Source organism: Macaca fascicularis, chromosome 5 (assembly GCF_037993035.2).
Source record: "Macaca fascicularis isolate 582-1 chromosome 5, T2T-MFA8v1.1".
Classification (NCBI taxonomy): domain Eukaryota; kingdom Metazoa; phylum Chordata; class Mammalia; order Primates; family Cercopithecidae; genus Macaca; species Macaca fascicularis.
In genome coordinates, this window is record NC_088379.1 from 115,900,294 (window position 1) to 115,922,489 (window position 22,196).

General features: G+C 39.1%; 1 long non-coding RNA gene across 2 annotated transcripts in view; it reads left to right on the plus strand.

Annotated features, from left to right (window-relative positions):
- LOC107129766 (uncharacterized) overlaps positions 1 to 22,196 on the plus strand; it is a 57,365-nt gene that overhangs the window by 13,929 nt on the left and 21,240 nt on the right. The window lies entirely within an intron of this gene.

Genomic DNA, 22,196 nt, shown 5'->3' on the forward strand with positions numbered 1-22,196 from the left:
TAACTGTAGAAAAGTTTTCTTACTAATAATTTTAAATTTATAAATCTATCCATAATTATTTCTGAACCCATACCATGTGGCTAGTATGATTAGACACTTATGAAAAAGAAATTAATGACAACAATAATAATGAAAACAATAATTGAACTTTGTGGTTTGCAGCATACTTTCATAATTATCATCTCTTTTCATCTTCCAACAATTATATGAGGTGTCATTGTCTTTGCTTATAAGTAAAAAAGATGAAGGCCAAAAGGTTACTCAAGCTACTTCACATAGTTATAAAGTGAATAAATCTATGAGTCAGATATTGTCAACAAGGTATCTTTGAACTCAGTACTGTTAGGGTTCTTATTTGACAAAAGAGAAAACCAAGGCTCAGAAAAATGAAATACCTTTCTAGAGAGATTTCACAATCCCTTGCATGTGGCATAATTAGTATCTATGACTCTAAACTTTACCATGATGACAAACTCTGGACAAAGAGGGTGAAGGGAAAGTCTTCCAGGGGAAATAACAGCTTGCAGGAGGTACTGAAGGGAGAGAAGAGAGAGAATATATTCTGCCTCCCCTCACCAGCTTTTTATTTTGAAATGTTTTAATTTAGAGACAAGTTATGACTATTTCAATGAGCATCCTTCCCTTAGATTCAAAACTGTAATATTTTGCTAAATTTGAAAATAAGTTGAGAAGGTGTACAAAGATACAGTTAGACAGAAGGAATAAGTTCTAGTATTTGATAATACAGTAGGGAAATTATAGTTAACAATAACGCATATTTCAAAATAACTAAAAGAGAAGAATTGCAATGTTCCCAACACAAAGAAAAGATAAATGTTTGAGGTGATGAGTATCCAAATGATCTGAATTTGATCACTACACATTGTATACAGGTATGAAAATATCATATGTACCCCCAAACATGTAAAGCTGTTATATATCAATAAGAATTATAAAAAAGAAAATAAGTTGCAGTTGTAATTACATTTCACCTTTGAATACTTCCCCATGCCCTTTTAACAATATGGATATTTTTGTAAAAGAAAGTTGTGAGCTGAGTTTTAAAGAAGAAAAAGAATGTATTTTAATTAAAAAAAACTAGGGACACATTATTATACTACTGCTTTAATCACTGATATATGAAACAGAATAAGTCTGACTTTTTCAGGGTGTCAGTTAGCTTTTGGGAAATAATAACTATTTTACCTTAATTTTAATGTGTGTATGTGTATTTGCGAGTGTATGTGTGTGCATGCATATGTGTAATTTGCACACACCTTTGCTATTGATTTTCTTAGTAGGCTTTGGAGATAATTAAGGCTGATTTTTTTTTTTTTTAATCAAGTAAGAAATCTGAGGTGCTAGAAGCTTAAAAAAAATCCCAGGTTATTCACATATTTGGCAAATATGTGAGCAAGTTACGTCTTAGGTTGTTACAAACAAGGTTCCTCCAAATTTTTCCAGCTTCTGTAAATGTACAGCTTGTATCCAAAAAGCATTCTACAAACCGGGAGCTTTTGGCTTAGTTATGTCTCTAGATGCATACTTCTTGGTTGACTGCTTACTTTTTAAAACATTTTACTTAGCTTTCTGTTAACTCGAAACATTTTATTTGTTTATTTTATTTATTTATTTATTTATTTATTTATTTATTTATTTAGTTGTTATGGAGTCTCATTCTGTCACCCAGGCTGGAGTGCAGTGGCACGATTTCGGCTCACTGCAACCTCTGCCTCCCAGGTTCAAGTGATTCTCGTGCCTCAGCTTCCCGAGTAGCTGGGATTACAGGCGTCCACCACCACGCCCAGCTAATTTTTGTATTTTTAGTAGACATGGGGTTCCACTATGTTGGCCAGGCTGGTTTTGAACTCCTGACCTCAAGTGATTCACCTTGGCCTCCCAAAGTGCTGGGATTACAGACATGAGCCACCATGCCTGGCGGAAACATTGTATTTTAAACTGCAGTCTTTGAGCTGGTGTCACAGCTCTTGCATGCAAGCACAGCATTACCCTATAGCTGTCAATGCAATTGGTTCTTGAGGTGTTTAAAAATATTTTTATTATACTTTAAGTTCTAGGGTACGTGTGCACAATGTGCAGGTTTTTTACATATGTATACATATGCCATATTGGTGTGCTGCACCAGTTAACTCGTCATTTACATTAGGTATATCTCCTAATGCTATCCCTTCCCACTCCTCTCACCCCGCAACAGGCCCTGGTGTGTGATGTTCCCCACCCTGTGTCCAGGTGTTCTCATTGTTCATTTCCCACCTGTGAGTGAGAACGTGTGGTGTTTGGTTTTCTGTCCTTGTGATAGTTTGCTCAGAATGACGGTTTCTACCTTCATCTATGTCTCTGCAAAGGACATGAACTCATCCTTTTTATGGCTGCATAGTATTCCATGGTGTATATGTGCCACATTTTCTTAATCCAGTCTGTCACTGATGGACATTTGGGTTGGTTCCAAGTCTTTGCTATCATGAATAGTGCTGCCATAAACATACGTGTGCATGTGTCTTTACAGCAGCATGATTTATATTCCTTTAGGTATATGCCCAGTAATGCAATGGCTGGGTCAAATGGTATTTCTAGTTCTAGATCCTTGAGGAATTGCTACACTGTCTTCCACAATGGTTGAACTAGTTTACAGTCCCACCAACTCTACATCCTCTCCAGCACCTGTTGTTTCCTGACTTTTTAATGATCACCATTCTAACTGGTGTGAGATGGTATCTCATTATGGTTTTGATTTGCATTTCTCTGATGGCCAGTGATGATGAGCATTTTTTAATGTGTCTGTTGGCTGCATAAATGTCTTCTTTTGAGAAGTGTCTGATCATATCTTTTGCCCACTTTTTGTGGGGTTGTTTGATTTTTTCTTGTAAATTTGTTTAGGTTCTTTGTAGATTCTTGATATTAGCCCTTTGTCAGACAGGTAGATTGTAAAAATTTTCTCCCATTCTGTAGGTTGCCTGTTCACTCTGATGGTAGTTTCTTTTGCTGTGCAGAAGTTCTTTAGTTTAATTAGATCCCATTTGTCAATTTTGGCTTTTGTTGCCATTGCTTTTGGTGTTTTAGTCATGAAGTCCTTGCCCATTCCTATGGCCTGAATGGTATTGCCTAGGTTTTCTTCTAGGGTTTTTATGGTTTTAGGTCTAACATTTAAGTCTTTAATCCATCTTCAATTAATTTTTGTATAAGGTGTAAGGAAGGGATCCAGTTTCAACTTTCTACATATGGCTAGCCAGTTTTCCCCGTTTATTAAATAGGGAGTACTTTCCCCATTTCTTGTTTTTATCAAGTTTATCAAAGATCCGATGGTTGTAGATGTGTGGAATTATTTCCAAGGGTTCTATTCTGTTCCATTGCTCTATATTTCTGTTTTGGTACCAGTACCATGCTGTTTTGGTTACTGTAGACTTGTAGTATAGTTTGAAGTCAGGTAGTGTGATGCTTCCAGCTTTGTTCTTTTGGCTTAGGATAGTGTTGGTAATGTGGGCCCTTTTCTGGTTCCATATGAACTTTCAAGTAGTTTTTTTCCAATTCTGTGAAGAAAGTCATTGGTAGCTTGACGGGGATGGCATTGAATCTATAAATTACCTTGTGCAGTATGACCATTTTCACAATATTGAGTCTTCCTATCCATGAGCACGGTATGTTCTTCCATTTGTTTGTGTCCTCTTTTATTTCGTTGAACAGTGGTTTGTAGTTCTCCTTGAATAGGTCCTTCACATTCCTTGTAAACTGGATTCCTAAGTATTTTATTCTCTTTGTAGCAATTGTGAATGGGAGTTCACTCATGATTTGGCTCCCTGTTTGTCTGTTATTGGTGTACAGGAATGCTTGTGATTTTTGCACATTGATTTTGTATCCTGAGAGTTTGATGAAGTTGCTTATCAACTTAAGGAGATTTTGGGCTGAGACGATGGGGTTTTCTAAATATACAATCATGTCATCTGCAAACAGGGACAATTTGACTTCCTCTTTTCCTAATTGAATACACTTTATTTCTGTCTCTTGCCTGATTGCCCTGGCCAGAACTTCCAACACCATGTTGAATAGGAGTGGTGAGAGAGGGCATCCCCGTCTTCTGCCAGTTTTCAAAGGGAATTTTTCCAGTTTTTGCCCATTCAGTATGATATTGGCTGTCGGTTTGTCTTAAATAGCTCTTATTATTTGGAGATACGTCCCATCAATACCTAGTTTATTGAGAGTTTTTAGCATGAAGGACTGTTGCATTTTGTCGAAGGCCTTTTCTGCATCTATTGAGATAATCATGTGGTTTTTGTCTTTGGTTCTGTGTATATGATGGATTACATTTATTGATTTGTGTATGTTGAACCAGCCTTGCATCCCAGGGATGAAGCCAACTTGATGGTGGTGGATAAGCTTTTTAATGTGCTGCTGGATTCGGTCTGCCAGTGTTTTATTGAGGATTTTTGCATTGATGTTCATCAGGGATATTGGTGTAAAATTCTCTTTTTTTTTGTTGTGTCTCTGCCAGGCTTTGGTATCAGGATGATGTTGCTCTCATAAAATGAATTAGGGAGGATTTTCTCTTTTTCTATTGATTGGAATAGTTTCAGAAGGAATGGTACCAGCTCCTCTTTGTACCTCTGGTAGAATTAGGCTGTGAATCCGTCTAGTCCTGGACTTTTTTTGGTTGGTAGGCTATTAATTATTAGATTCTTGAAGTCTTTATAGTAAACACAATACACATGCTATGCCAGCTTGGGGTTTTAACAGCTCTGGGTAGCTCTTTGCATATAGATGTAGAAAGGTGAAAGAAAAGTGGAAGCATATCTACATTCTTGGGTAAATATTTAGAGATGAACAATGAATCAACTGTTCAACGGACACTTTGCATATGTGATAAAAATATTTCAATAGAAATAGGATGGCTAGACACTTGCCAGATAATCTGATGGCCTGGGTTCTCTTAAAGGCTTGTAATTGACACCTAGTTTTTCTTCAGTTTTGCCATTTGTCTCCAAATAAGGAAACAACCAACATAACATTTTCTAATTGCTATAGACATGTGGAGAGATATCTTATTTTTTGCACGGAGTTTTTGAGGTCCTGATAAAGGTGTTAAGAAAGGTGGCATTCTCCTCACATTTTTTTCTTTCCTGAGTTAGGTATAGAGAAATAGAGTATTGAATCTTTTTCTTTCATTTTTGGATAATTCAGTGAAACTGAATAATCAGTCCTGGTCGTGAGGGACAATGAGCTATGAGTAAAGAGAGAAAAAGAGCAGCTGAAATGACCCAGTCTTCTGGTCTTCTGGATTTCTCAGAGGCACAGCTTTTCTGACTGGTTGTAAACTCTGCCAACTAACCATAGTCCAAAAAAAAAAAAAAAAAAAAGAGAGAGCGAGAAAGAGGAAGGAGGAAGAAGAAGAGAGGAGGAGAGGAGAGGGGAGGGGAGGAGAGACAGAGAGAAAGAGTACACAACAAGGAGGATATTTTCTTCCATGGACCGAAGAGGATGGCCTTGTAGGCGAGCCTGAGGCCAGAGAGCCTGAGGCAGAGGGCAATGATGAGTTGGATAACAGAGAGGAGCCATTGTGGAACTACCAGTCTGAGCCATAGAATATATAGATGAAGAATACGATCTAAACCTGAGGTCAAGGACTTTCGGTGCTTTAGAGCAGCACGTGTTCATGCCTGCTATGGACTAACTGTGAGATTGTTCCTATTGGATTTTTACAATTTCTTTCTTTCACAAATATACTGAGGCAAGTAATAGACCTATGCTCACAATATAGTACGTGTCTAATAGGGGGAAACATTCACTTCATCCTGTGGGTTTGAGGATGGGAAGAAAAAGATCATGGGCATCTAAAATCAAGCATAAGAAATGGCAAGAAGGAGTCTAGGGAGGTAGGAAGAGGCCTGGTAATACAAGATCTCACATGCCATGCTCAGGAGCTCACACTGTTTTCTATAGGTGATAAGGAGATACTCAAGAGTTAAAGAGAGAAGTAGCAGGGTCAGAGTTTTGTTTTAGGTACTCAGCTGGGGGGAAGCATGTGGGAAAGTGGACTGGAGTCTGGTGGCTAATGCAACAGTCCAGATGAGAAATAAGGCCTGTGGCTGGGTGTGGTGGCTCACACCTGTAATCCTAGCAATTTGGGAGGCCAAGGTGGGTGGATCACTCGTGGCCAGGAGTTCAATACCAGCCTGGCCAACATGATGAAACCCATCTGTACCCAAAAAAAAAAAAAAAAAAAAAAAAGAGTAGCTGGGCATGGTGCTCCCTTGTAGTCCCAGCTATAGGGGTTGCTGAGGAAGGGGGGTCGCTTGATCCCAGGAGGCAGAGGTTGTTGTGCTCCGAGATCACACCACTGCACTCCAGCCTAGGAGACAGAGTCTTGCTCTGTCTCAAAAAAAAAAAAAAAAAAAAAAAAAAACGAAAGAAAAAAAGAAATAAGGGCCTGAATTGGGGGAAGTATACTAGGTTTACAAAAGAGGAAGAGAATAATAGAAATAATTATGGGGTAAAATTACAGACCTTTATGATAAAATTATTTTAATTTTACTAATAGGGAATTAATTATATTATAATTATAACATCAGTGAATAGAGAAGAGGGAATTGTTTATTTATTTATTTATTTAATTTTTTGAGACGGAGTCTCGCTCTGTCGCCCGGGCTGGAGGGCAGTGGCCGGATCTCAGCTCACTGCAAGCTCCGCCTCCCAGGTTTACGCCATTCTCCTGCCTCAGCCTCCTGAGTAGCTGGGACTACAGGCGCCCGCCAACTCACCCGGCTAGTTTTTTGTATTTTTTTTTTTAGTAGAGACGGGGTTTCACCGTGTTAGCCACGATGGTCTCGATCTCCCGACCTCGTGATCCACCAGTCTCGGCCTCCCAAAGTGCTGGGATTACAGGCTTGAGCCACCGCGCCTGGCCGAGGGAATTGTTTAAAATGGCCCCACCTTATTGGGTAAAGGAAGTTGTCATTTACTGAGACAAGACAGAAAGACTAGCTGTGCTCACCAGGATAAGGAGGTGGGAGCGCAGTGGAGGGAGTGGGTAGAGATGATGTATTCAGTTTTGGACTTGTTGAATTGAATGTATTAAATAGTCACATAGAAATGTCCATCAGGAAGTTGGGGATGAGTCTAAAACTTAGAGAAGAGGTCAGAATTGTAAATAAGAATTAGAAGTCATTTGCACTATGGGTGCTGGTTGAAATGAGTATGGATAAGATCAGGTAGGGAGATTATTTTTAGCAAGAAGCATTATATAGACTGAGGAATAAAACCTGGTATAAGATTATTCCAACTATGTTTTAAGACTGACTAGAGGATAATGAAGTCAATATAGTGACTCTGGAGAGCGGTCATTTTTCTTTTTTACTTTAAACACTTTTTTTGAGGTATAGTTTATATATAGTAAAATGCAGCCATTTTAAGTGTTGAATGCAGTGAGTTGCAAGACTTGTATAAACCTGTGTAACTATCACCCAAACAAGTTATAGTACATGGCCATTGTACCCACCCTGAGTGATCTGCCGCCCCTTTCTAGCCAATCCTCCCACAAAAGGAAGCCATGTCCTGATTTGCATCACCATAGATTGATTTGGCCTGTGCTATAATTTCATACCAATGGAATACAGTTTGTCCTCCCTCATTTCTGGCTCTTTTTGCTCAACATAAAGTTTTGAGATTTGTTTTCCTTGCTCTCATGTCTCAGCAGTCTTTTATATTGCTGAATAGTAATCTTTGACTTAACACACCACAAAATGTTTTGTCGTTTGAGTTTGGAAGTCTGGCACATTTTTCATTATATTTATTCCAATGTGTTTCAGGTTTTTTGATGCATATGGCAATTATCTTTTTAAAAATTTTGTTCTCTAGTTGCTATTGCTGCTATGCAGAAATAGGATAGATTTTAGAGGAAACAGTTTTGTGAGATATAATTCATATTCCATACAATTGACTAATTTAAAGTGTATAATTCAATGATCTTCAGTATATTTACAGAGTTGTGCAACCATCCCCACAATTGATTCTAGAATATTTTCATTGCCTCAAAAAGAAAGCCTGGTCAGGGCATGGTGGCTCACGTCTGTAATCCCAGCACTTTGGGAGGCCAAGGCAGTCAGATCACTTGAGGCCAGGAGTTGGAGACCATCCTGGCCAACATGGTGAAACCCTATCTCTACTAAAAATACAAAAATTAGCTGGGCATGGTGGCGGGCACCTGTAATCCCAGCTACTTGGCAGGCTGAGGCAGGAGAATCACTTGAATCCAGGAGGCGGAGGTTGCAGTGAGCTGAGATCGTGCCATTGCACTCCAGCCTGGGTGACAAGAGTGAAACTGCACTCTCAAAAAAAAAAAAAAAAGAAAGAAAGAAAGAAAGAAAGAAAGAAAGAAAGAAAGAAAACGTGTACACATCATTAGCTCTTACCTCCCCATCTCCTCCTTGCCTCCAGCCCTAAGAAACTGTGAATCTACTTTCTTTCTGCCTATTTTGGACATTTCATGGAAGTGGAACTGTATGCCAGGTAGTCTTTTGTGACTGGTTTCCTTTACTTAGCATAATGTTTCATCCATGTTGCAATATGTGTCAGTACTTCATTACTTTTTATAGCCAAATATTCTATTGTACATATACATCACACTTTGTTTATCCATTTATTAGTTGATAGACACCTCGGGTTGTGTCTACATTTTGACTATTATGAAGAGTGTTACTGTAAACATTGGTGTACAAGATTTGGGATGGACATATGTCTTCATTTCTCATGGGAACATACCTAGGTATACATAAGGATTCTCATGAGTGTACATCTAGAAGTGCTGGGTCAAATTGTAACTCTATAAACTTTTGGAAGAACTGCTGGACTCTTTTTTTAAAGTGGTTGCAGTTTTATATTTCTATTTTATACTTCTACTAGTAGTTTATGAATATTCCAACTTCTCTACATCCTTAGCAACACTTGTTATTTATTTTTTGTAGAGCAGAGTCTCCCTATGTTGCCTAAGTTGTTCTCCAACTCCTAGCCTCAAGTGATCCTCCTACCTCAGCGTCCCAAAGTGTTGGGATTACAGGCATGAACGAGTGCACCCAGCCAACACTTGTTATTTATTTATTTTTGGGACAGGTAGATTTCACAGATGCCAAACTTGAGTGAGATCTGCAGAGGCTTCTTGATGAGCATTTGAAAACCACTTTCACTGCTTTTGTGGCAGGAAAGTAGGATCTGGAGGCAGGGAATATAAGACAGATTCACACTTCAGCTATGACAGGAAATATTCTCCTCGTAGGGTGTACGCCCAGTAAAAGACTTTGTACCTTTACTTCATCCTTTCAAATTACATAGGGTGTACACTAAGTAACCAGTGGAATCCTCTAGAGGGTATTAAAACTCCCCAAAATTCTGTAACAGCGCCCTTGAGCCCCTATGCTCTGGCCTGCTCCCACACACCATGAAGTGTACTTTCTTTTTTTTTTTTTTTTTTTTGAGACACAGTCTCGCTCTGTCACACAGGCTGGAGTGCAATGGCGTGATCTTGGCTCATTGCAACCTCCGCCACTCAGGTTCAAGTGATTCTCCTGCTGCAACCTCCTGGGTAGCAGGGATTACAGGCATGTGCCACCACGCCAGGCTAATTTTTGTATTTTTTAGTAGAGACAGGGTTTCACCATGGATGTCAGGCTGGTCTTGAACTCCTGACCTTGTGATCCGCCTGCCTCGGCCTCCCAAAGTGCTGGGATTACAGGCATGAGCCGCCGTGTCCGGCCTGTACTTTCATTTTCAATAAGTCTCTTTCTTCTTTCCTTGCTTTGTGCATTTTGTCCAGTTCTTTGTTCAAGACACCAAGAACCTGGACACTCTCCACTGGTGACACTTTGAAGTGAATTCGCTGATGGAAACGTTTTCGACTTTAAAATTCCGCGTTTTGCCATGAACTTTAGATGGATAACCTGTTTCCTTAGAGCTTCAGGTTGTGGTCATGAGAGTTGGTTTCACCTTTCCTGACCTTTGGTGGTGAATTCCCTGAACGTGGCTCCCTCAGCACTTCTACATTTCCATTACATCCTAATTCTTATATTAAACCCTTTATTTCTGGAATTCTTGGAGTGGATTTGCTTTCTTAACCAAATAGACCGAAAAGGATTCAGTTCCCAGAGCAGATGTTTTGGTGGTTGTTGTTCAGCCGAGAGAGCCTAAATACCAAGAAGAAAGTTGGAGGTATTAGAAATAAGAATGGGAGGGCGTTGAGGTCCTGGAGAAGAAAATACAGGCAAAGTCAAGAGGATTGTTGAAGGGGCTATCCTTGAGCAGGAGGAGGGAAGGAAATAACCTTCAGATGAGAAAGAAGCTCAGAATGGATGTTGTGTTACTTTGGCTCCTTTGGGGAGCAGACATCAGGGCGAAATTAAATGTCCTAGATATTCATTAGGGAAAATGCTTATTAGAGAAAATAGGAAGGAAGGGAGAGGAGGCTGGAGAACTTTGATTTGGGTATGACTCCTGTGAAGGAGAGATGGGGAAAGAAAGTTTGAATAGAAGGTGTCTTGGAAGCAGTACAGTTCTCAGAAAGTTTTGACAAGGGAAGTCCTTCGGTCAAAGTCAGAGCAATCCTGCTTTCTTATCTCTGCCATTTCCGTCATGGGCTGCCACGTGGGAATCAATGCCACACCTCAAACTCTGTGGTAGATTTGGAGTACAGCAGTTGAGACCATCAGCCAGTTATGCTCCCTGCAGTCAGGAAGCCAAGAGGCACATTTTCATGTTCACTACAGGTGGAAATATCAATGTTGGTGTAGGTTTTGGAGTGAGGAACAAGAGGTTGAGGTGGTCTATGCCTCAGTTTTTTTTCATTTATGAAATGAGGTAACTGGAATAATAATCTGAAAAGTTGCTTACACTTCTAAATCCTAGTATTTCCAAGTAAGTCTTTTTAAATTTTTTTTGAGATGGAGTTTCACTCTTTTTGCCCAGGCTGGAGCGCAGTGGTGTGATCTCAGCTCACTGCAACCTCTGCCTCCCGGGTTCAAGCGATTCTCCTACCTCAGCCTCCCAAATAGCTGGGAGTACAGGTGCCTGCCACCATGCCCAGCTAATTTTTTGTATTTTTAGTAGAGACGGGGTTTCACCACGTTGGCCAGGATGGTCTTGATCTCTTGACCTCGTGATCCGCTCGCCTCAGCCTCCCAAAGTGCTGGGATTACAGGTGTGAGCCACCATGCCTAGCCTAGTCTTTTTTGTTTTGCTTTGTTTTTTGTTTTGTTTTGTTTTGTTTTTAATAAAGAAAGTAAACCAAAGTAATTAATCTATGGTTTAAATGATATCAAATACATAGACAAGCCTATAATGTTAATAATGTTACTAACAATAATGATGGTGATAATAATGATGTCTAACTTGTCCCGAGTGCTTTCTAAGTAGTTTTTATGAAATTACTCAATCTAGGCCCTACTCTTTTCACACCTGATTTTGCTTTCTAGGGCAATTTCTTTTAGCCATTTCTATTTTGAGTTCTCCTAAGGGTGACTTCCATATCCTTAAAACAATATGTTTAGATTGCTATTTCTTGGTTTATCAACTTTGTCTATTATTATATGATAGGTGATCACTTTTGAAAGCTGATGGTTCCAAGCATTAGGTGCTATAAAAAGGTAGCTTACACTGAAGGAATATGGTTGAAAAGGATTTGGTGTGTGCAAATAAGAAATATGTAGTAGATTTAGGGCTATAGATGAATACATATCAAATACATCTAAAACAGTCACATGCAGACATAGCCAAATACAATGAGCTAATCCTATTAGGTAAGATGCACCAAAGTATAGATTTTCCTTATTGCCTTGAGGAAATAAAAGATTGCACAGAGCTGCCATTCCAAACCTTAGCCATGATATGCTATAAAGGGTCTGGGATTAATTAAATACAGGATTGATGTGTGCCATGTGTCACAAGGGGCACACATTGAGCATTTGTAAAATAATGAGTGTTTCTTTGTAAATTAGTTTTAACTATGTGTTCATATTTAACCTAATTCCTGAGTAATACATTTATAAAAGTGTTCATTTATTTTTTGAATTATAAATATTAAGAGTTACTCATGATATAATTTGTGTATATATGGAACTATTTTTTTTCTTTCTAATAAAGGTAAAGGATTCATTAAAAAACAAAAAAATCAAAGAAAATGTGAAATAATTATTTAAAATTTTAAATTATTTATATTTAAACTTCTCTCACACAATAAAAAATGGTATAAATAATTTTCCTCCACTGGAAGTACAGCTTCTAAAAGAGAGGAGAAAAACCTTTCTATATATTTCTAGTCAAATTCCTGGCAGTCGAAGCATTATTTTGGTAATTTAATTTTTTTTAGTTTTGTTCTTTTTTAAGTTTATTAAGAAAGTGAAGGAATAAAAGAATGGCTATTCCATAGGCAGAGCAGCCTGGTCATTTAAAAACTGTAATTTAAACTGATTTATGCAGGGAACAGTTTGAACAATTATGCTGGCCATTTAAAGTAGGCTCTGTCAACACTGAACTGAATTATTTCAATAGTTTATTTTATCTCTGTGTGACTTTCTTTGGGCAGCTAGCCAAATTGGAGGGGATAAGATGGGTTCAACATTTACATTGAAATTATTCCAATTAGGACTTTGGCAGCAGAACTACAATCTCTCCAGCCATGGGTGAAGTGTTTCAGAGATATTTGCATGTGGTCAAGGCATGCACATGGAATGCCTTTGGCAATGGGTAGAGGCCATCCAGAGCATGATAAATTGGCCAGTGATCTTTATTCACTCCGGGTTCATGGACTAAAAATACCTTTGTCACCTAGAGGATTTTACCATGTTCACTGGAGAACTGATGATACCAAAGTTATATTATGCCCTTTTCCATTTATGCCAATGCCATGCTTTTATCCATATTGATGTAAAGGACTCTGGATTGTTAATCCTTAGAATAGCAAAAAAAGTCTTAGATCCTGATTTCTGGCGAATACATTCACTACTCTTTGTAGTGGCTTAGAGCTCCTGATTTTACGTGCACATAACTGAATTTTATTTGATTTAATATATAATAACGGTACATTATGAAGATCTTGTCAACAACAGATACTGCTACTGGAATAACTCCTGAATAGGTAACACAATTGTGGGCAAATTATAATGTTTGTTAACAGTTCATTGTTTTTTTCTTGTTCCAAGTTGGTGTTTTTCAAAAAGTTTTCTTAAGACTAATAAAGGAGAGTATATTTCAAACTTAACACTATTCCATATGATAGCCACTAGCCACATGTAACTGTTAAGCATTGAAATGTAGCTGGTTTGGATTGAGATGTTCCTTAAGTGTAAAATACACCCTGGATTTTAATTTAAAAGTATAATATGTTTTATTTTTTATTGATTACATACCAAATTGGTAACATTTTAGCTATATTAAATATTATACACAAGTTAATTTTTTTTTTTTTTGAGGCAAGATTTCACCTGTTGACCAGGTTGGAGGGCAGTGGTGTAATCACAGCTCACTAGCCTCCATCTCCTAGGTCCTGGTGATTCTCCCACTTCAGCCTCCTGGGTAACTGGGACTACAGGTGCACATCACCACACCTGGCTAAGTTTTTGTATTTTTTTTTTTACAGACAGTGTTTCATCATGTTGCCCAGGCTGGTCTCAAACTCCTGGGTTTGAGCAACCCATCCGCCTCGGCTTACAAATTAATTTTAACCCTTTTTTACTTTAACTTGAGGCTTACTTTTTACTTTAACTTTAGAGATATTTAGGTGAGGGAAATGTGCTCATGAAAGAAAGAATATCTTTTTCCATTTTGCAAGCTCTTCTGTGTTTTGGATGTTGGCATGTTGTATTTAGTCTCCTCTCCTTATGCTGGAGTCACTGACATACTATTCTGGAGTGGGGCAGGTGGAGAAAAATTTTAGAACTAGACTGGGGAGGAAAATATAGACTTCATTTAAAATCATATTTTATTGTGAGAGACAAGGAACTATATAATAGCTAATCATTTCACTAGTATTATCGCTCTGAGTAGTGTATTACTACACTACCAATTTCAAAGCCTTTTCTATTTAATTTCTGAGATTCTATTCCTAGAAGACTAACTTGCAGACTAGCATTCTGAAAATATGCAAGGAATTGTATGAATAATTGTTCGGTTGAATAGGAGAAAGGGTTATATATAATCGTGTTTATGTAGTATGTTCTAAGTTAAACATGCTCATCTGTAGCAGGCCATTGGTAGCTAGCGACCTTAGACTGTTTACACTGTCAGTTTTGACCAGAATCATCTAACATCTGGCATCTTTGTAAAACTAGACAGAGTTATAATTTGCAGCAGTAATAGAACTGATGATTTATTAGCTCAGTAAAATTTTCATTTGGATTTAAAGGGGGGAGAATGTCTGAATATCACAAAAAGGACATTTATAACCATCAAACCCCTTATAATCTAATGAAGAAGTGGTGTTTCTGGCGCAAACATGACTTGTAAACAAGTCAAAATATGTAGTTGAAATGTCAAGACTAGTTATGGTAAAGAAAGGCTTTGACAGAGGAATTGTTTTTGGATAATTTCTTGCTTATATAGTAAATTAATTTTGAATTCAATATTATAAAATAGTAAAACTGTTTACTCCAAATAACTTACTTTAAACCTTGTCATCATTTACTTTATGCAGAGAATAATACCATATAATGCCATTTATATTACATTTTTATTCATTTCTTCAGTATTTGTCTACCACAAAATATCACATGTACCCCATAAATATGTGCACCTATTACGTATCAATAAAAAATTTACATATTATGTGCCCATAACTTAATACTGTTCTGTGTTAAAAATTCAGAACAGCAGAAGACATGTTCCCTGATGTCACATTGCTGTGAATCTGGTGGAGGAAATAGCTGGATACGTTGAGAAGTCAAATCCAATTAGGGAACGGGTGAAAGAGGGAGCTGAGCCAAGCGTAGTGGCCACAGAGAAGAGCAAGTAGCCTGCCCGGTGTGGAGGAGGGAGGGGCCTCACAGAAGAGGAGCCATTCGAAGCAGGTCTGGAAGGATGAGTAGGAGCTGATGATTCTTGCCAGGAGAGGAGTATATCAAAGCAAGGAGACATGAAAGAACTTAGCGTTGTGGGGAAAGGAGGGATGAGAGAGTGGCGAGTTTAGACTTTGTATTTCACAGATGAATTTAGGAGCTATCAACAATTTTGTAAAAGACAGAAAACTTCATTTTCCTAAAAAAAAATCTGACTGGGTGCAGTGGTTCATACCTGTAGTGCCAGCACTTTGGAAGGCTGAAGCAGGAGGGTCGCCTGAGGCCAGGAGTTCAAGACCAGCTTAGGCAACAAAGGGAGACCCACTCACGACAAAATATTTAAAAAGTAGCTTGGTGTGGTGGTATGCACCTGTAATCCCAGGTACTAGGGAGGCTGAAGTGGGAGGATCACTTGAGCCCAGGAGTTCGAGGCTGGGAGACTGAGGTGAGCGGATCACCTAAGGTCAGGAGTCCGAGACCAGCCTGGCCAACATGGCAAAACCCCATCTCTACTAAAAATACAAAAATTAGCCAGATGTGGTGGTGCATGCCTTTAGTCCCAGCTACTCAGGAGGTTGAGGAAGGAGAATCCCTTGAACCCGGGAGGCGGAGGTTGCAGTGAGCCGAGATTGCACCACTGCACTCCAGCCTGGGCGATAGCACAAGACTCCGTTTCAAAAACAAACAAACAAACAAACAAGATTTCTAATTAGATGCTATAGGTGGGCCTATATTTGTGAATAGAGAATTTCATTTCCTTCTATGATGTACGTTATAGATTAAGAACACATATAAAACAGAAGGAAAATCCCTGTGTATCAGGAGGAAAATAATTTCATAGAGAGCACACCATGCTGAAGCTGAGCTTCCTGTTGCCAAGTAGCAAAGAAATGGTTACAAAGAAAAGGACTGTGGTCAGATGGCTTATACAAGTGGCAACCAGCCATCATCTGTTTTCATTTATGTTTACATAGTAGTGAAGACCATAGAGTTTGGTGCCAATCAAGCCTGGGTTAATGTGTTCTGGTTTAGCCATTCACTAATTGTGAACACTTGGGAAAATCAATCAATTTCTTGAAACTGTTGTTTCCTTAAATGAAAAATGAAAATATTAATAATACTTCATAAGGTTGTTGTGAAGATTAAATGAAATGATTTCAGTATGACTCTTAGTACAGAACTTGGGACATAGAATGTGTTTAATAAGTGGTAGATATTACTATGAATTTGCTTTGTCAAGTTATTTTTAAAATCTTCACATTAGTTATTGATCATCTGGCACTATATATAGGACTTTTCCTCTTTGAGGCTAGAAGGCAATCAAAAAAGGGGAGGAATTGTGGAGAGCTGGCTTCAGATCTAATAGAAATGACCACCTATATCATTGGCTTTCTCTGATTTTCACTTTATCTACACGGTGTTAGATTAAATAATCTCTAGCTTGAATTCTGGATTGTATTAGTTAGAATTAGTGTGGCTATTATCAAAACAGAGAAATAAACAACACAAAAGTTTATTTCTCTCTCAACAAAAAAGCTTAGGGCATTGCCATTAAGGATGGTATGTCAGGTCTGTTCTGCAGAAACCTCCAAGAACTAAATGTCTTTCAGGGATCCCCAAGGAATAGCCCCATTCTCTTCATTCAAGACAGTGGCTGGAGTGCCAGAGCTCCAGCCAGATGTGACATCTACACACTAGGCATCAGGGACAGAGTGACAAAGAATAATGGTCAGTGGGCTCACTGGCCATCTCATGAGGAAGGTGCCCCATGACATTTCTATGCGTTGGCCAGAATTACTCATAATACTGCTCCTGGCTCCAGAGGCAGTTGGAGAAATTTAGTCTTTATCCTGGAGAGTCACGTACTAGCAAAAACATATTAGCATTGTTAAAGAAAAACTTCAGCCCAATTAAGTGTAAAGGAGTTTAATTGAGCAATGAAAGATTCACAAATTGGGCAGTCCCCAGAATCACAGCAGATTCAGCGAGACTCCAGAACAAATTTGTAGACAAAACAAAAGGGAAATGACCTACAGAAATCAGAAGTGAGGTACAGAAACAACTGGATTGGTTACAGCTCCACACTTGCCTTATTTGCACACAGTTTGAACACTTATCAGTGTATGAGTAGTTGAAGTATGGCTCTAGGATTGGCCAAGACTTAGCTGTTGTCACAGGCTCATACTCCCAAGTTAGGTTTTCAATCTTGTCTACCTACTAAGTTAGGTTGCGGTTTATCCACAAGAACTCAAATATAGAAGAGTGGAGTCCTTCTCAGACCACATTTAGTTTGCTTTGACACCATGGAAAAAGTAGAGAAGAGTTATTGGGAGATAATTAACACTTTCTGTCACATAAAATATAGGACCAGTTATTGATTCTGCTTTCAACAGGCCATGATGTAGTCACTGAACTCTGCATTGCTTTGGTACCTTTGGGCTGAACAGATCGGCTCTTCCTATGCAGTTGAGAAGTTTCACTATTGCATAACGAATAAGGATCCTAAGTGGAAATCACTTCAAATTTAGTGCCAACATCCTTTTGATCCAGACATTTTTGTTTGAGAAACTTATTGAGCTCCTGTCCTCATTTTCCGCCCACCTAAAGCTGCTTCTCTACAGTGGTTCTCATCTTGGTTAAGGACAATTCCACTCTTCCAGTTGCTCAGCCCAGAAACCTTGGCATCAGCCTTGCATCCATCTCTCTTTTACCGCATCCAATTCACCAGCAAATCCTTCTCACTCCCTTCATTGCTATCACCTTGTCTCTTACCTGTGTGATGGCAAAAGTCACCTAAGTCCTTTCTCTGTTTTTACCTTTTCCCCCTTTTCTATCAATTCCCAGCATAGCTGCCAGAGTGATTCTGTAAATATGTAAGTCAAAAGGCTTATCTTTTAAGAAACACAATGAAGTATTTACAAGTAAAATTGTATGGTGCTTGGGATTTATTCTAAAACACTAGAGCAAAAAACATTGGTGTGGAAAGAGATAAGAAAAATTGGCAAAATATTGATGAATGTTGAAGGCAAGTTACGTATGCATAGGGCCTTATTGTTCCATCCTTTATAGTTCAAAGTTAAAAATGTCCATAATAAAAAGATTTTTTAAAATGTCAGTCACTTTTAAAACACATGCATATAGTTCTTTCTCTTCTCCATTCATTTATTGCTCATATAACATGTATTTCCTGAGTACCTACTATATGAATATGAACAAAACAATTCTTACCTCCTGTCCTCATAGAGCTTATACCTTCAAGTCTTTGCTAATATTTCACCTTCTCAGAGAGGACTTCCCTAGACACAGTTTTTTTTAAAAAATTGAGATAAAATTCACGTAACATAAAATTATTTTAAGGCTGGGCATGGTGGCTCACACCTGTAATCCTAGCACTTTAGGAGGCAGAGGTGGGTGGATCTCTTGAGCTCAGGAGTTCAAGACCAGCCTAGGCAACATACTGAGACCCTGTCTTTACAAAAAAATATAAATTAGCCTGGTGTGGTTAATTTTTGGTGGCGTGTGTGTGCCTGTAGTCCCAGCTACTTGGGAGGCTGAGGTGGGAGGATCACCTGAGCCCAGGAAGTGGAAGTTGCAGTGAGCTGAGATTGCACCACTGTACGCCAGCCTGGGTGACAGAGCCAGACCCTGTCTCAAAAAAAAAATATTTTAAAGTGTACAGCTTAGTGGTATGTAGGACATTGACAATGTTATACAACCATCACTTCTAACTAGTTCTAAAACGTTTTTTATCACCCCCAAAGAAAACACTCTGTCCCCATTAAGGCAGTTGCTCACTCCATTTTAAATCATAACTGCCACACTCTGTATCCTCCTTCCCTGCTTTAATTATTTCTGTGTAGAACTCATCTCCATTGTATTAGTTTCCTAGGACTGCCGTATCAAAGTACTAAAAACGAGGCGGCTTAGAACAACAGAAATATCTCATAGTTCTGCAGGCTCCCAGCATGAGATCAAAGCGTTAGCAGGGTTGGTTCCTTCTCAAGGTTTAAGGGAGAATCTGTCCATGCCTCTCTTTTAGCTTCTGGCTTTGTTGGCAGTGTTGGTGTTCCTGGTTTGTAGGCCCATCACCCTGATCTCTGCCCTCATATTCACATGGCATCTCCCTATGTGCGTGTATCAGTGTGCAAAGTTCCCCTTGTTATAAGGATACTAGTCATATTGGATTGGGGTCCACCCTACTCCATATGACCTCATCTTAACTGATGAAACCTGCAATGACCCTATTTCCGAATAAGGTCGCTTTATTAGGCTCTAAGGGATAAGACTTCTACATAGGAATTTTGAGAGGACACTACTCAATGCATAACACCATGCTATAGTTTTAATTAATTCATTATTTTATTTTATTTTTGGAAACGGAATCTCACTCTGTTGCCCAGGCTGGAGTGCAGAGATACAATCTCAGCTCACTGCAACCTATGCCTGCCAGGTTCAGACGATTCTCCTGCCTCAGCCTCCTGAGTAACTGGGATTGCAGGTGCCTACCATCACACCTGGCTAATTCTTGTATTTTTAGTAGAGATGGGGTTTCACCGTGTTGGCCAGGCTGGTCTCGAACTCCTGACCTCAAGTGATTTGCCTGCCTCAGCCTCCCAAAGTGCTGGGATTACAGGCGTGAGCCACTGCTTCCAGCCGACATACTATATGTTTAAATTATCATGCTTACTGTTTGTTTTCCCCCAGTTGACAAGAGGGCAGGGATTGTCAGTCTTCCCAACCGAGCTAAAAAAAGAAGGGAATGAATGAATAACCAACAACTGGAACATAAACTCCTTGAAGACAGGGAATTTGTCAGATTTGGATTCTGTTGAATCACCATCACCTACCACGGAGTGTGGCACACAGTAGGCACCCAATAAATATTTGTTGGATGAACCAATGACATTTAGAGTTAGATAGACTAACGTTGCCTTTATTGAATAGACTCTATGATAAGCAATGAACATAATAATCACTTATGGGGAAAAAAAGATGTCTATATTTCTAAAAATCAGGACATAAGCACATTTTTACTGCAGAAATATTCTATTATCTTTACTCGGGACCATTAACCATTATGTCAAATGACTAATATGCTAGAAAAACTGGAATTACTACCTTAACTCTTTCCTTAAGTTTCCAGAGATGAGATCTGAAATTTACTACATTTCCCTGGATAAATTATTTTCTTTTTTATTTAAGTTATAAAAGTTATTATATTATTATAAAACTCTGTATTTAAGTTAGACAAATTTTTGGGTGGTAATTACAAACTTACTTTGTATAGAATAAATACAGCCAGGTGAGGTGGCCCATGCCTGTAATCCCAGTGTTTTGGGACACTGAGACAGACAGATCACTTGAGCACTGGGGTTCTAGAACAGGTTGGGCAACATGGCAAAACCCCATCTCTACAAAAAATACAGATTAGCCAAGTGTGGTAGTGCATACCTGTAGTCCCAGCTACCTGGGAGGCTAAGGTGGGAGGATCATGTAAACTCAGGAGTCAGAGGTTGCGTGCAGTGAGCCAAGGTCATGCCACCACGCTCCAACCTGAGCCAGACCCTGTCTCTAAATAAATAAATAAATGAATAAATGGAGGTAAGGTAGTTTAGCTCACCTGAAGGATAATATGCCCAAGGAGACAAAATTTTGTCTACATTCACAAGGACATTTTCAAGAAAAATAAACCATTTGTGCTTGGCAACCTTGGGGGCCCTTTGATCTAATGTCTGTCTTGTTTAGTCATTCATAACTGGAATTATCTTGGAAAACTCCACTGACTAATGTGAACCTGCTAGGAGGTGCATTCCAGGCCAGAGAATTGTAATTCATGCCCAAGTATTTCCACTGCTCAACTGTGTCATTTCACTTCTCTAAAGCAGTTGAAAACAGAAGTGATTTAAACTATAAATCTTGAAATCACTGTAAAGGTGAGTGTAGTAATGTAATTTGCAAGAAGGATAAAGAGAAGAAGAAGAAAGAAGAAAGAGAAGAAGAAGAGGAAGAGGAAGAAAAAGAAGAGGAGGAGGAGGAGGAGGAGAGACAGAAAGACAAAATTTAGATTGCCAGATTGAAAAATTTTGTGTGCAGCTAGGCTCAGTGACTCACGCCTGTAATCCAGCACTTAGAGTGGCCCAGGTGGGAGAATTGTTTGAGGTTAGGTCTTCAAGACCACCCTGGGCAACATGGTAAGATCTCATCTCTACAAAAAAATAAAAATTGCCGAGTATGGTGATGGTGGTCTCAGCTACTTGGTAGGCTGAGGTGGGAGGATCCGGAGGAGGTCCAGGCTGCCATGAACCATGATTGCGCTGCTGCGACAGAGTGACACACTGGCTCAAAAAGAAAAAAGTAGGGCCAGGCGCGGTGGCTCACGCCTGTAATCCCAGCACTTTGGGAGGCCGAGGTGGGCAGATCACGAGGTCAGGAGATTGAGACAATCCTGGCTAACGCGGTGAAACCCCGTCTCTACTTAAACACAAAAAAACACAAAAAATTAGCCAGGCGTTGGGGCAGGCGCCTGTAGTCCCAGCTACTCTGGAGGCTGAGGCAGGAGAATCGCTCGAACCTGGGAGGCGGAGGTTGTAATGAGCCGAGATCGCGCCACTGCACTCCAGCCTGGGTGACAGAAAGAGACTCTGTCTTTAAAAAAAAAAAAAAAAAAAAAAAAAAAAAAAAAAAAAAAAGAAAGAAAGAAAAAGAAAAAAAAAGAGAAAAAAAAGAAAAAAATTGTATGATAACAAGGGAATTATAACAAAGTTCAAGAAGCTAACAACCCAAATAAGTAATTCCATTGAGATCAGCGGGCTGACAGCAGATGGCGCTATTCCATCTTGACTCAATTCATTGTTCAAGCAACACCTTGAAACGGCTGAAAGCCAACCGCATCAGCCTCCTTTTTTTTTAAGCATCGTAATTTGGACGAGTGACCCAGAGTTACAATTTTTAGATGAAGGAATATTTTATCCTAGTATTTTATTTTCATAGAAACGAACTAACACAGTGGCTCACGCCTGTAATCCCAGCACTTTGAGAGGCTGAGGGGGGCAGATCACTTGAGGTCAGGAATTCGAGACCAGCCTGGCCAACGTGGTGAAACCCCGTCTTTACTAAAAATAGAAAAATTAGCTGGGCGTGGTAGTGCGCGCC